We start from the raw sequence: 11700 nt of genomic DNA on the forward strand, positions 1-11700 counted from the left end.
AACTATTTTTAAAAGTGGCTGTGCTGCTTTAATATGCACCTGTAATGTAAGAGAGTTCTGGTTGCTCTAAAACCTCACCTACGTGTGTTTTTGTCGACTGACAAAATTTTTTTTTTAATTTTAATTTTATCCATTCTAGTGGCTGGGATTTGGTATCTCACTGTTATTTTAATTAGCATTTCCCTAGTAACTAATTATTTTAGATACCTTTTCATGTACTTATTGGCCAATTAGCCATTCATATGTATTCTTTGATGAAGTGTCTGTTCAAGTCATTTGCCCATTTTCTTGTTGTTGTTCCAGGCTTATGTTTATTAAAATCTAAACAAAGGATCCCTCTGCAAGGTATTCTCCCATGTGAGACAGCTGCCCCACTGCCCTCCTACATTCGCTCTAACTTCCAGTGACAAAAAAGGCGGAGGGTGATACATGTCACTGATTATAAAAATCTCTGCTCTGTAATTTAAACAAATTCCTTTCCAATGTGTTTAGTTATTTCTGAAGAACTCCATGGCTCGTCAGTCGGCTAGCAGGCCAATAGACAATCATTGCTAACTACAAAGTACTTCGAGTCTATAAATTCATCTCTCAAGTTTCGACATTTAAAGAAAAAGCACTGCGCAAAGAATAATAAACAAAGACGGGATGGCTGAATCAGTCCACACCAGAGTTCTTCATGGCCCATCACCAGAGCTAAATTTCTTCAAAAATCAGACTCCAAATGTCCCACAATCTCTTTCAAATGTGTGTTTTTACAAATTAAGGAATCAACATTTCTTTATAGGAGCACGTAAACGGTTTTTACCTTTGAAGGAGGAGTCTGAGAAGCTGTATAACTGAGAATCTCTTCAGAATGACATATTTAAGCTGAGAGAAGGGACAGTGGTAATGTTCTCTCATGGTTCACAGGCTTTTGTTGATGTTGCTGGTGTTTTTAATCAAAGAAAAGATGGAGTATCTTTTCTAGGTCTTGCAGACCACTTTCTCTTTTTATCGTCTATATGATTGTTCAAGTAGAACAATTATTAGAAATCTTTAAGCTATTATTTCTGGGCTTTCCTTGAAAAAAAAAACGACACTGGAAACATGCAATACCTGATTATTCAATTAGATGAAGCAGCACAAGAAGAGATCCAAGGACGCCCCTGCTCACATCAGACAGACAACTTGGATCTGAAAGATCAGCACAATAAATGACCGCCAAATAATCAGATTCCAAACATCACAGGCAATTACATATCAAAGAGCCATTCATGGTGGTATGTTTTAAAAGATTGTGCCCACAGTGAGCAAATGACATAGCGATGGAACATCAAAACAAAGCTGATGAATAAAAAGGCACACTCTAAAAATTCAGGAGTAGAAAGAACAGTTCTTTTTGGTTTGTTTTGTGTCTAATGTAGGCGGAAAGGAAAACAGGTGTATTCAATTCATTTTCAGGTGAAGGGTTCTGTCAGCTGAAGCAGTTAACAGTGGCTTCTTTCTCCCAGGACCAAAGCAGTCTTTTCTTCCATTGGCTTCTGAGAACGTGTTTAGTGTTCCGATGTGTAGAAGTGATACATCAGGGCTACAACCAGTGCTGAGATGGCTGGGATCACCCAGCTGGTCCACCAGCTGGAATTAGAATCAATAGTAGTAATAAGAGTTTCCAAAGGCTTGGTTATCTTTGACCTGTCATCCGGATGCAGCTCCCCAATGATAAACGTTTTGGACAATTCTCGAGCATCTGTAGAGTGTCGGACATCCTCAAAGTTTTCAGTAGCATCACCTCCAGCTTGTTCCCTTAAGACTTCTACCCCACCAGGGTGCTCCTCCAAAAATTTGGTCAAATTGTACACCTTGTAATGCAGGATCAGCCAGGTGCTCTTGCTGTGGTTGTGCTTCTGGATGTCTTCCACTAGTACTTCACGGCTTTGTCGGACTCCCCGGCCATTTCGGAACACGGCGAGCCTCAGGCCCTAAAGGGAGCAGTGGAGCCGGGCGGGGTACGGTGGGCGTCTCCGTGGACTTGTCCCGGGACATTCCCTGCGGCCCAGCTCTGCGCCTGGGCAGGAAGGCAGGCCCATTTGCCCATTTTTTAAAAACTGAGTTGTTTATGGCTTCTTAGTGTAAAATTAGAAATGAAAAAGGAGAAGTTACGACACCACAGAAATACAAAGCATCCTAAGAGACTACTACAAGCAACTCTAGGCCAATAAATGGACAACATGGAAGAAATGGACAAATTCTTAGAAAGGTATAACCTCCCAAGACTGAACAGGAAAGAAATAGAAAATATGAACAGACCAATCACAAGTAATGAAATTGAAACTGTGATTAAAAATCTTCCAACAAACAAAAGTCCAGGACCAGATGGCTTCACAGGTGAATTCTATCAAACATTTAGAGAGGAGCTAACACCCATCCTTCTCAAACTCTTCCAAAAAATTGTGGAGGAAGGAACACTCCCAAACTCATTCTATGAGGCCACCATCACCCTGATACCAAAACCAGACAAAGATACTACAAAAAAAGAAAATTACAGACCAGTATCACTGATGAATATAGATGCAAAAATCCTCAACAAAACACTAGCAAACAGAATCCAACAACACGTTAAAAGGATCATACACAATGATCAAGTGGGATTTATCCCAGATATGCAAGGATTCTTCAATATACGTAAATCAATCAATGTGATACACCATATTAACAAATTGAAGAATAAAAACCATATGATCATCTCAATAGATGCAGAAAAAGTTTTTGACAAAATTCAACACCCATTTATGATAAAAAAAAAAAAACTCTCCAGAAAGTGGGCATAGAGGGAACCTACCTCAACATAATAAAGGCCATATACGACAAACCCACAGCAAACATCATTCTCAATGGTGAAAAACTGAAAGCATTTCCTCCAAGATCAAGAACAAGACAAGGATGTCCACTCTCACAACTATTATTCAACATAGTTTTGGAAGTCCTAGTCATGGCAATCAGAGAAGAAAAATAAATAAAAGGAATCCAAATTGGAAAAGAAGAAGTAAAACTGTCACTGTTTGCAGATGACATGATACTATACATGAGAATCCTAAAGATGCCACCAGAAAACTACTAGAGCTAATCAATGAATTTGGTAAAGTTGCAGGATACAAAATTAATGCACAGAAATCTCTGACACTCCTATACACTAATGTTGAAAAATCTGAAAGAGAAATTAAGGAAACACTCCCATTTACCATGGCAACAAAAAGAATAAAAGACCTAGGAATAAACCTACCTAGGGAGACAAAAGACCTGTATGCAGAAAACTATAAGACACTGATGAAAGAAATTAAAGATGATACCAACAGACAGAGAGATATACCATGTTCTTGGATTGGAAGAATCAATATTGTGAAAATGACTCTACTACCCAAAGCAATCTACAGATTCAATGCAATACCTATCAAATTACCAATGGCATTTTTTACAGAACTAGAACAAAAACTCTTAAAATTTGTATGGAGACACAAAAGACCCCAAATAGCCAAAGCAGTCTTGAGGGAGAAAAACGGAGCTGGAGGAATCAGACTCCCTGACTTCAGACTATACTACAAAGCTACAGTCATCAAGACAATATGGTACTGGCACAAAAACAGAAACATAGATCAATGGAACAAGATAGAAAACCCAGAGACAAACCCATGCACCTATGGTCAACTAATCTATGACAAAGGAGGCAAGGATATACAAGGGAGAAAAGACAGTCTCTTCCATAAGTGGTGCTGGGAAAACTGGACAGCTACATGTAAAAGAATAAAATTAGAACACTCCCTAACACCATACACAAAAATAAACTCAAAATGGATTGGAGACCTAAATGTAAGACTGGGCACTATAAAACTCTTAGAGGAAAACATAGGAAGAACACTCTTTGACATAAATCACAGAAAGATCTTTTTTGACCCACCTCCTAGAGTAATGGAATTAAAAACAAACAAAAAAAAACAAATGGGACCTAATGAAACTTCAAAGCTTTTGCACAGCAAAGGAAAGCATAAGCAAGATGAAAAGACAACCCACAGAATGGGAGAAAATATTTGCAAATGAATCAATGGACAAAGGATTAATCTCCAAAATATATAAACAGCTCATGCAGCTCAATATTGAAAAAACAAACAACCCAATCCAAAAATGGGCAGAAGACCTAAATAGACATTTCTCCAAAGAAGACATACAGATGGCCAAGAAGCACACAGAAAGCTGCTCAACATCACTAATTATTATAGAAATGCAAATCAAAACTACAATGAGGTATCACCTCAGACCAGTTAGAATGGGCATCATCAGAAAATCTACAAACAACAAATGCTGGAGAGGGTGTGGTGAAAAGGGAACCCTCTTGCACTGTTGGTGGGAATATAAATTGATACAGCCACTATGGAGAACAGTATGGAATTCCTTAAAAAACTACAAATAGAATTAGCATATGATCCAGCAATCCCACTACTGGGCATATACCCAGAGAAAACCATGATTCAAAAAGACACATGCACCCCAACGTTCATTGCAGCACTATTTACAATAGCCAGGTCATGAAAGCCACCTAAATGCCCATCGACAGACGAATGGGTAAAGAAGATGTGGTACATATATACAATGGAATATTACTCAGCCATAAAAAAGAACGAAATTGGGTCATTTGTAGAGACGTGGATGGACCTAGAGACTGTTATACAGAGTGAAGTAAGCCAGAAAGAGAAAAACAAATATCGTATATTAACACATATATGTGGAACCTAGAAAAATGGTACAGATGAACCAGTTTGCAGGGCAGAAATTGAGACACAGATGTAGAGAACAAACATATGGACACCAAGTGGGGAAAGCGGTGGGGTGGGGGGTGGGGGTGTGATGAATTGGGCGTTTGGGATTGACATGTATACACTGATGTGTATAAAATTGATGACTATACCTGCTGTATAAAATAAATAAATGAATAAAATTTAATAAAGTAAAAATTGAGTTGTTTATGGCTTCTTAGTATTTAATTATGAGTTCTTTATAATACTGAATAAAGATTTTTTTGCATTTCATTTTATTTTATTTTTTCACACACACTGTATTTTGTTTTTACAAGAGATAAATAAACTGACACTAAGCATTGTAAATGGATGACCACAACAAAAGCAACAATGATTGTGGTTACCAAACACGAAACACACCCATACTATGTCATAATATTGACATTCAGTCCAGTAATCCTGCACTGTAACAGGTCCTTTACTTTGCAGTGAAAATTGATTTGTATATTTTTTTGCTTCTGAGTTCTTGTGGGATTCTTTTTTTTTTATTCAAACAGAAAGTCACAAAAATTATAATCGTCCTCATCAGTTCACTCAGTTCCATGTAATTAATTTTTTTCATCTTGATCTTTTTTTAGCACTTTTATGAATTCATCAGTTTTCCATTAGAGTTCTGAAAATGCTTATTCATTCAGTTCAGCAGTATAGTCAGTTACCAGAAACATGTACTTGTCAGAGTCTTTTCCATGAATTCCTTGAAGATGAAACATTTTTATAGGAACGTTTTTGCAAAAGCATCAGAGTACGCCCAGAACTGTCTGTAAATGACAAAAGACTGTTAAGAATGTTTTCTCCCAAAGTGTTTTATGCCTTTTTCTTAGCTGTGTCATTTGAAAACCAGATTTTTAAGATTTTTGTTTAAAAGTGCTGTATGGTTAATTTTATGTGTGAACTTGACTGAGCCATAGGTGCCCAGACATTTAGTCAAACATTATTCTGGGTGAGTCTATGAGAGTATTTCTGAAACAGATTAATATTTGAATCAGGAGACTGAGTAAATCATATCACTATCCCTACTGTGGGTAAGCCTCATCCAATCAGTTCAAGGTCTAAATAAAACAAAAAGATTACCCTCCCTTGAGTAAGAGGTAACCCTCCTTCTTGACTGCCTTGAGTTAGGACATAGGGTTAAGGTTAAGGTTACAAAACCCAGAACCCCTTGAGGAAGAACCCCAGTGCACTACTGAAAATATATACTATTAATCTTTCTCCCAGACTTCCCAAAAGGAACCTTCGGCCTTTTACCAGGGCAATTATACATTGAGGAAAGGAAATAATCAGACTTTTCAGGGATTACTGGATACTGGTTCTGAACTGACACTAATTCCAGGAGACCCAAAACATTACTGTGGTTCACCAGTCGGAGTACAGGCTAGTGGAAGTCAGGTGGTCAATAGAGTTTTAGCTCCAGTCCATCTCACAGTGAGTCCAGTGGGTCTCTGAACCCATCCTGTGGTTATTTCCCTAGCTTCAGAATGCATAATTGGAATAGTCATTTTAAGCAGCTGGCAGAATCTCTCCCATCGGTTCCTTGAGGGCTATTATGGTGGGAAAGGCCAAGCAGAAGCCACTAGAACTGCCTATAGACAGTTTTAGAAAAATAGTAAATCAAAATCAATATCACATTCCTGGAGGAACTGCAGAGATTAGTGTCACCATCAAGGACTTGAAAGATGCAGGGGTGATGATGCCCACCACCTCCCCATTCAGCTCTCCTAGTTGGCTTATGCAGATGACAGATGGGTCTTTGAGAATGGCGGTGGATTATTGTAGGCTTAACCAGGTGGTGACTCCAATTGCACCTGCTGTACCAGATATGGTTTCTTTGCTCGAGAAAAACAACACATCTCCTGGTGCCTGGTATGCAGCTATTGACTGACAAATGCCGTTTTCTCCATCCCTGTCCATAAAAACCACCTGAAGCAGTTTGTTTTCTGCTGGCAAGGCCAGAAGTACACCTTCATTGTCCTACCTCAGGGGTATATCAACTCTTCAGTTCTATTTTATAATTTAGTACATAGGGATCTTGATCAATTTTCACGAGATATCACATTGGTCCGTTACATTGATGACATTATGCTGATTGTACCTTGTAAGCAAAAAGTAGCAACTAGCCTTATTGGTAAGACACTTGCGTATCAGAGGGTGGGAAATTTATCTGACAAAAATTCACGACCTTCTACTTCAATGAAATTTCTAGGGGTCCAGTGGTGGGAGGTATATCAAATATCCCTTCCAAGGTGAAGGATAAGCTGATCTGGACCCTAGATCCTCCTACAACCAAAGAAAGAGTCACACTATGTTGTGGGACTTTTTGGATTCCGGAGGCACCATATTCCCCATTTGGATATGTTACACCAGCCCATTACTGGGTGACCCAAAAAGCTACTAGTTTTGAGTGGGGCCCAGGACAAGAGAAGGCTCTGCAACAGGTCCAGGATGCTGTGCACACTGCCCTGCCACTTGGGCCATATGGTCCAGCAGATCCAGTGGTGCTTGAAGGGGTAAGGATGCTGTTTGGTGCCTTTGACAGGTCCCTACACACCACGACCTTGTCTGGACCCTACCTCAGCCCTCCATAACTACAACATCCCTCCTCCAAGCCTAATCATAGCAACTTTAAATAATTTCTAACAAATACGGGGCACTTATTATGTGCCAAGCATTGAGATCGACATAGTATTTTTAGTTCATTTAATCATCACAACTACCCTTTGGTTAAGTTATAATACTATATATATTTTTTTCCTACACTTGAGGAATTTAAACATCAGAGAGATTCATTGACAGTAAGTCATACAAGTAATGAGTGGTAGAACCAGATCTGAGCTCAGGCATGTCTAATGCGTACTGTGTGTTTGTAAATACTATGCTATATATTGCCTCTCTTAGTGAATGTTGAAGATTAAACTTTAATTCACTCAGTGAGTGCTCAAGATTAGTGATGAGTTTTAGAGTGTCCCAGTTTGCCCAGGACTGTCCCAGTTTTAGGACTGAAAGTCCCATATCCTGGGAAACCCCTCAGTCCCAAGCAAATCCAGACACCTGGCAATAATTTGCTAGTCACAACCTTTATGGTTATTGCCTTCCAAGAAATAAGTGATAACAATAAATTAGCATTCGCTTGATCCGTGATGATCCTGAGATCATCCCCACTATCTTTCAGTAAAACCATCCACTCTCATCTAAAAGGTGGCATAATCACCAGATCCTGGCGGGATTGGTTACTGTGCTTCACCGAGATGTTTGAGAAAACCTTTCTGCCATTGTAAGACACAGGCCCAAGCTTCTCCATCACCCTGTTATTCCTGAAGATCACAACAAAATAGCCGGCTGCTATGTTCCCTTGAGACTCCACTAATTGGAACCTACTAACTAGATCTCACTTTGTGAAATGGCCCCTCCAATTGAGGGATCATAAAAAAGGAACTGGCAGTCCTCTAGTCTATTTGATCAGTGTAGGCAATCAACCCAGATAGACCGATACATCCAAGGGGATTTTAAGAGGCCAAAGTTATTGGCTTTGCTTGTCTTTGCATTAGACACTCAAAAACTCAGCAGGCTAACTGCAAATCATCCCTTGGTGTTGGGTAGGCCCAAGTCTAATGACCTTTCTCATAACTCTGTCAGACCCTCAGCTTCTAAAACCCAAAAAAGAGTATTTGAGTTTGGGGAATAGGAGCAAAAGTGGCACTTGAACAGTTTGAAAATTTCTCAACCAAACTGGCATAAGACATATACCTGAAAGGGGTCTTGTGTGAATTAGATGAGCTGTATTTCTCTCCAGCTGTGCAATAAATTGTCCCCAGTAGCCAGACTGCAGGTTTTTGTTTTGTATCAAACTTTCAATGAAAAAGGCACTTAGGAAAATCAAAGCCCAGCATCTCTTAAGCCTTCTCAAGCTAAGAAGTCTTATATAAAGATGCTGAATGTGGTGGTATTTTTTAAAAGCCATGTAAATAATTTAACTTATTTTAAATTGTATCCAAAAAAGCAAAGATAGGCTTCTTTTTAAACTTTCATTTTAAAATTGATTCCACCTATTAGAGAGAATTTTTACTAAATTAGTGTTTAATGCTAAATTGTAAGCTGTTGCCCAAGTTATCACATAAGGAAAATCTTGCCCATTTCCTTCTCACAGCATAGACCCTTCAAATCTGCTCTTGTCCTCTCCTCAACTCGATCCATGGCGACACCACAACTATCTTTCTTTGGTTGCCCTTTCGCAATGTCTCTTCTGGGTCCTAAAGAAACATTCTTGTTATCTAGACTATATAACCAAAATATGTGAAAGAGAAGAGTGGAAAAAAAAACTAAACACAAGATATGTAATGGTGGGACATGGGTATAATTGAAGGAGCAGGAATTGGGAGCACTGAGGTGGGGGCGGGGCTGGGAGCTAGTGTGAAAGATTAGCTGGTGTCAGGAGGCAGGTGTGCAAATACATACCACAGGTCAGTGTATAGAAGCTGTCTTAGTCCATTCAGGCAGCTATAACAAAATATCAGAGACTGAGTAGCTTATAAAAAACAGAAATTTGTTTCTCATAGTTCTAGAGGCTGAAAGTCCAAGACCTGGGTGCCAGCATGGTTGGATGAGGACCCTCTTCTAGGTCACAGACTTCTCATTGTACCTTCACATGTTGAAAGGGGATATGGAGCTCTTGTGGGGTATTTTTATAAGGGCCCTAATCTCATTCATGAGGGTCTCACCCTCATGACCTAAGTACCTCCTAAAGGTCCCAATTCCTAATAATATCACATTGGGCATTAGGATTTCAACATATGAAATTTGAGGGGACACAAGCATTCAGACCATAGTAGAAGCTGCACAAAGTTTAGACATCATTCACAAACTATTTATTGAGCACCTATTATGTGCCAGAGACTATTCTAGGTGCCTAGGATTCAGCAGTAAACAAGACAGACAAAAAGCTCCTGCTGTCTTGGAGCTTGTATTCTAGTGCCAATCAGACGCCATTTGATCATTTAAATCCTTTCACTTTGTCCTTTCATCTCTACCCCCACTGCCACACCCCTGTTTAGTCCCAAATTCCCAAGTGTCTAGATAGTAGCAATTGTCTCTTAACTAGTTTCCCTGTCTCCAGTTTAACATCCTTGAAACTCATCCTCCTTATTACCAACAAATTAATCTTTCTAAGGCATATCTCTAAGCACATTCTTCTCCACTCTAAAGTTTCAGTAGTTTCCCATTGTTTTTAATTAATTCTAAAACTCTTTAGCTTGGGGTTTAAGACCATTCATGCCTTTCCAGCCTTGTCCCATACTATCCACCTCCACTACCCCTACATTTCAGCCACTCTTTGCTTTCTCAGCTCCATTCCTTTGCTTACCTTAGTCCCTTTGACTTGAATTCCTTTCTCCCCACAAACAATTCCACATGTCCAAATCATACCTTCAAGGTCTAACTGGCACTAAATTGGATAATCACAGATTTCCCATATACTCTCCTCTTCCATAGAGTGATCTTCCCAGCCACTCTTGTTTTTGTTCAGCTTTCTCCCCAGGATCAAATCCCAGTCCAGGGGCTGGGGCCTCCATTCCTACTGCATGTGCACTGTACTCCATGGTGACCTAGCTGATTTTCAAATACCAACTGCCTTGGGTACCTGCACTCCCCTAGTGAACAGACTCTGTCCTGGGTTCCAACTGCCATATGTGGTCACGAAGAAACTTCATATCTTGTGTCCAAGACTCAAAATGACAATGATGGCCTTGATTTCATATACCAATTCAACCATTTTCCTCCCCTCTGTCTTGCTTGATTGATCATTTGCTAAAACAGTTAAGTATGGGGAATTACACTCAGGCATTTGTCTATATAGAAAGGTAGCAGCAATGTATGTGCAGAGCTGACCCTCGGTGCCATAACTTTAAAATGTCAGATAGCCTGTCCTCCCCTACCCAATTCTGGTCACTGTCCCAGGCTGTCCAGAATCTAGGAAGCTCTCCAGAATCCACCACATCCTGTATTTGCTGGTGTCAGCATTTAGATGGGCAACTCCACCTAAAAAATAAAAAGCGATTCATGCTTGCTGCCCTGTGGATGGACTAACTTTCATACCAGTTCCCCCTCCTCTCAATGTTTTCAACCATAGCTCTTGGTTTGGTGGCCCCCTAAAAGCCACAATAGTTTTGACTTGTAAATGTAAAATACTCATAATAAAAAACCATACGAGAAGACTCATAATATAAAATGATGATGATGACGATGATGACGATGATGATGATAGGTAACATTCACTGAGTGTTTATTATATAGCAGGCGTTGGGCCAAGCACTTTGTCTGTGTTATCTCAATTCTTACAACAGCCCTTTGAGGCAGGAACTGCACTATTTTTCTTCCCATTTTACAGATGAGAAAACTGAAGCACATAGAAACATAGCAATTTGGAAAAGATCACACAGCCCATAGATAGCAGAAAACTTGACATCTGTGGACTGTGTTCCTACAGTTATCTCTCCCTAACGCATTAACTCCAAATGTCTTTATCTGGCTTTCAGGGCCCTCGGCTAACTATGCTCTTCATCTATTCTAATTTGTGATAACTGTTGAACAAGGACTTTCCCCTTTAATGATTTCCTAATCATTCTCATCTGGAGAATAGTATTTCTTCAATTTGGAGGTCTTTCTTTTATTCTCCACTATTCTCTTTAAAAAACACGCTTCCAAACCCGCCTTTCTAAGAAGGCTTACCTGAACTACTCCAGCTCCATTACTTAGCCCAGGAAATCTATAAAGAAATTTAGAAGTATCAAAACATCAGTAACCTGTACACAACGCTATTCAAAGAGCTGCCCTTCTAGAGGCCAAGGAGCATTAAAAAAATTTTTTTTCACTCAACAAATATTTA

At 39.5% G+C, this 11700-nt stretch overlaps 1 pseudogene; it reads right to left on the reverse strand.

Moving 5' to 3' along the window:
* Positions 1–1257: 1257 nt before the first annotated feature.
* Positions 1258–1933, reverse strand: LOC137217537 (cytochrome b5 pseudogene; annotated as a pseudogene).
* Between the last annotated feature and the right edge of the window lie 9767 nt (positions 1934–11700).

This window comes from Pseudorca crassidens, chromosome X, assembly GCF_039906515.1.
Source record: "Pseudorca crassidens isolate mPseCra1 chromosome X, mPseCra1.hap1, whole genome shotgun sequence".
Lineage (NCBI taxonomy): Eukaryota > Metazoa > Chordata > Mammalia > Artiodactyla > Delphinidae > Pseudorca > Pseudorca crassidens.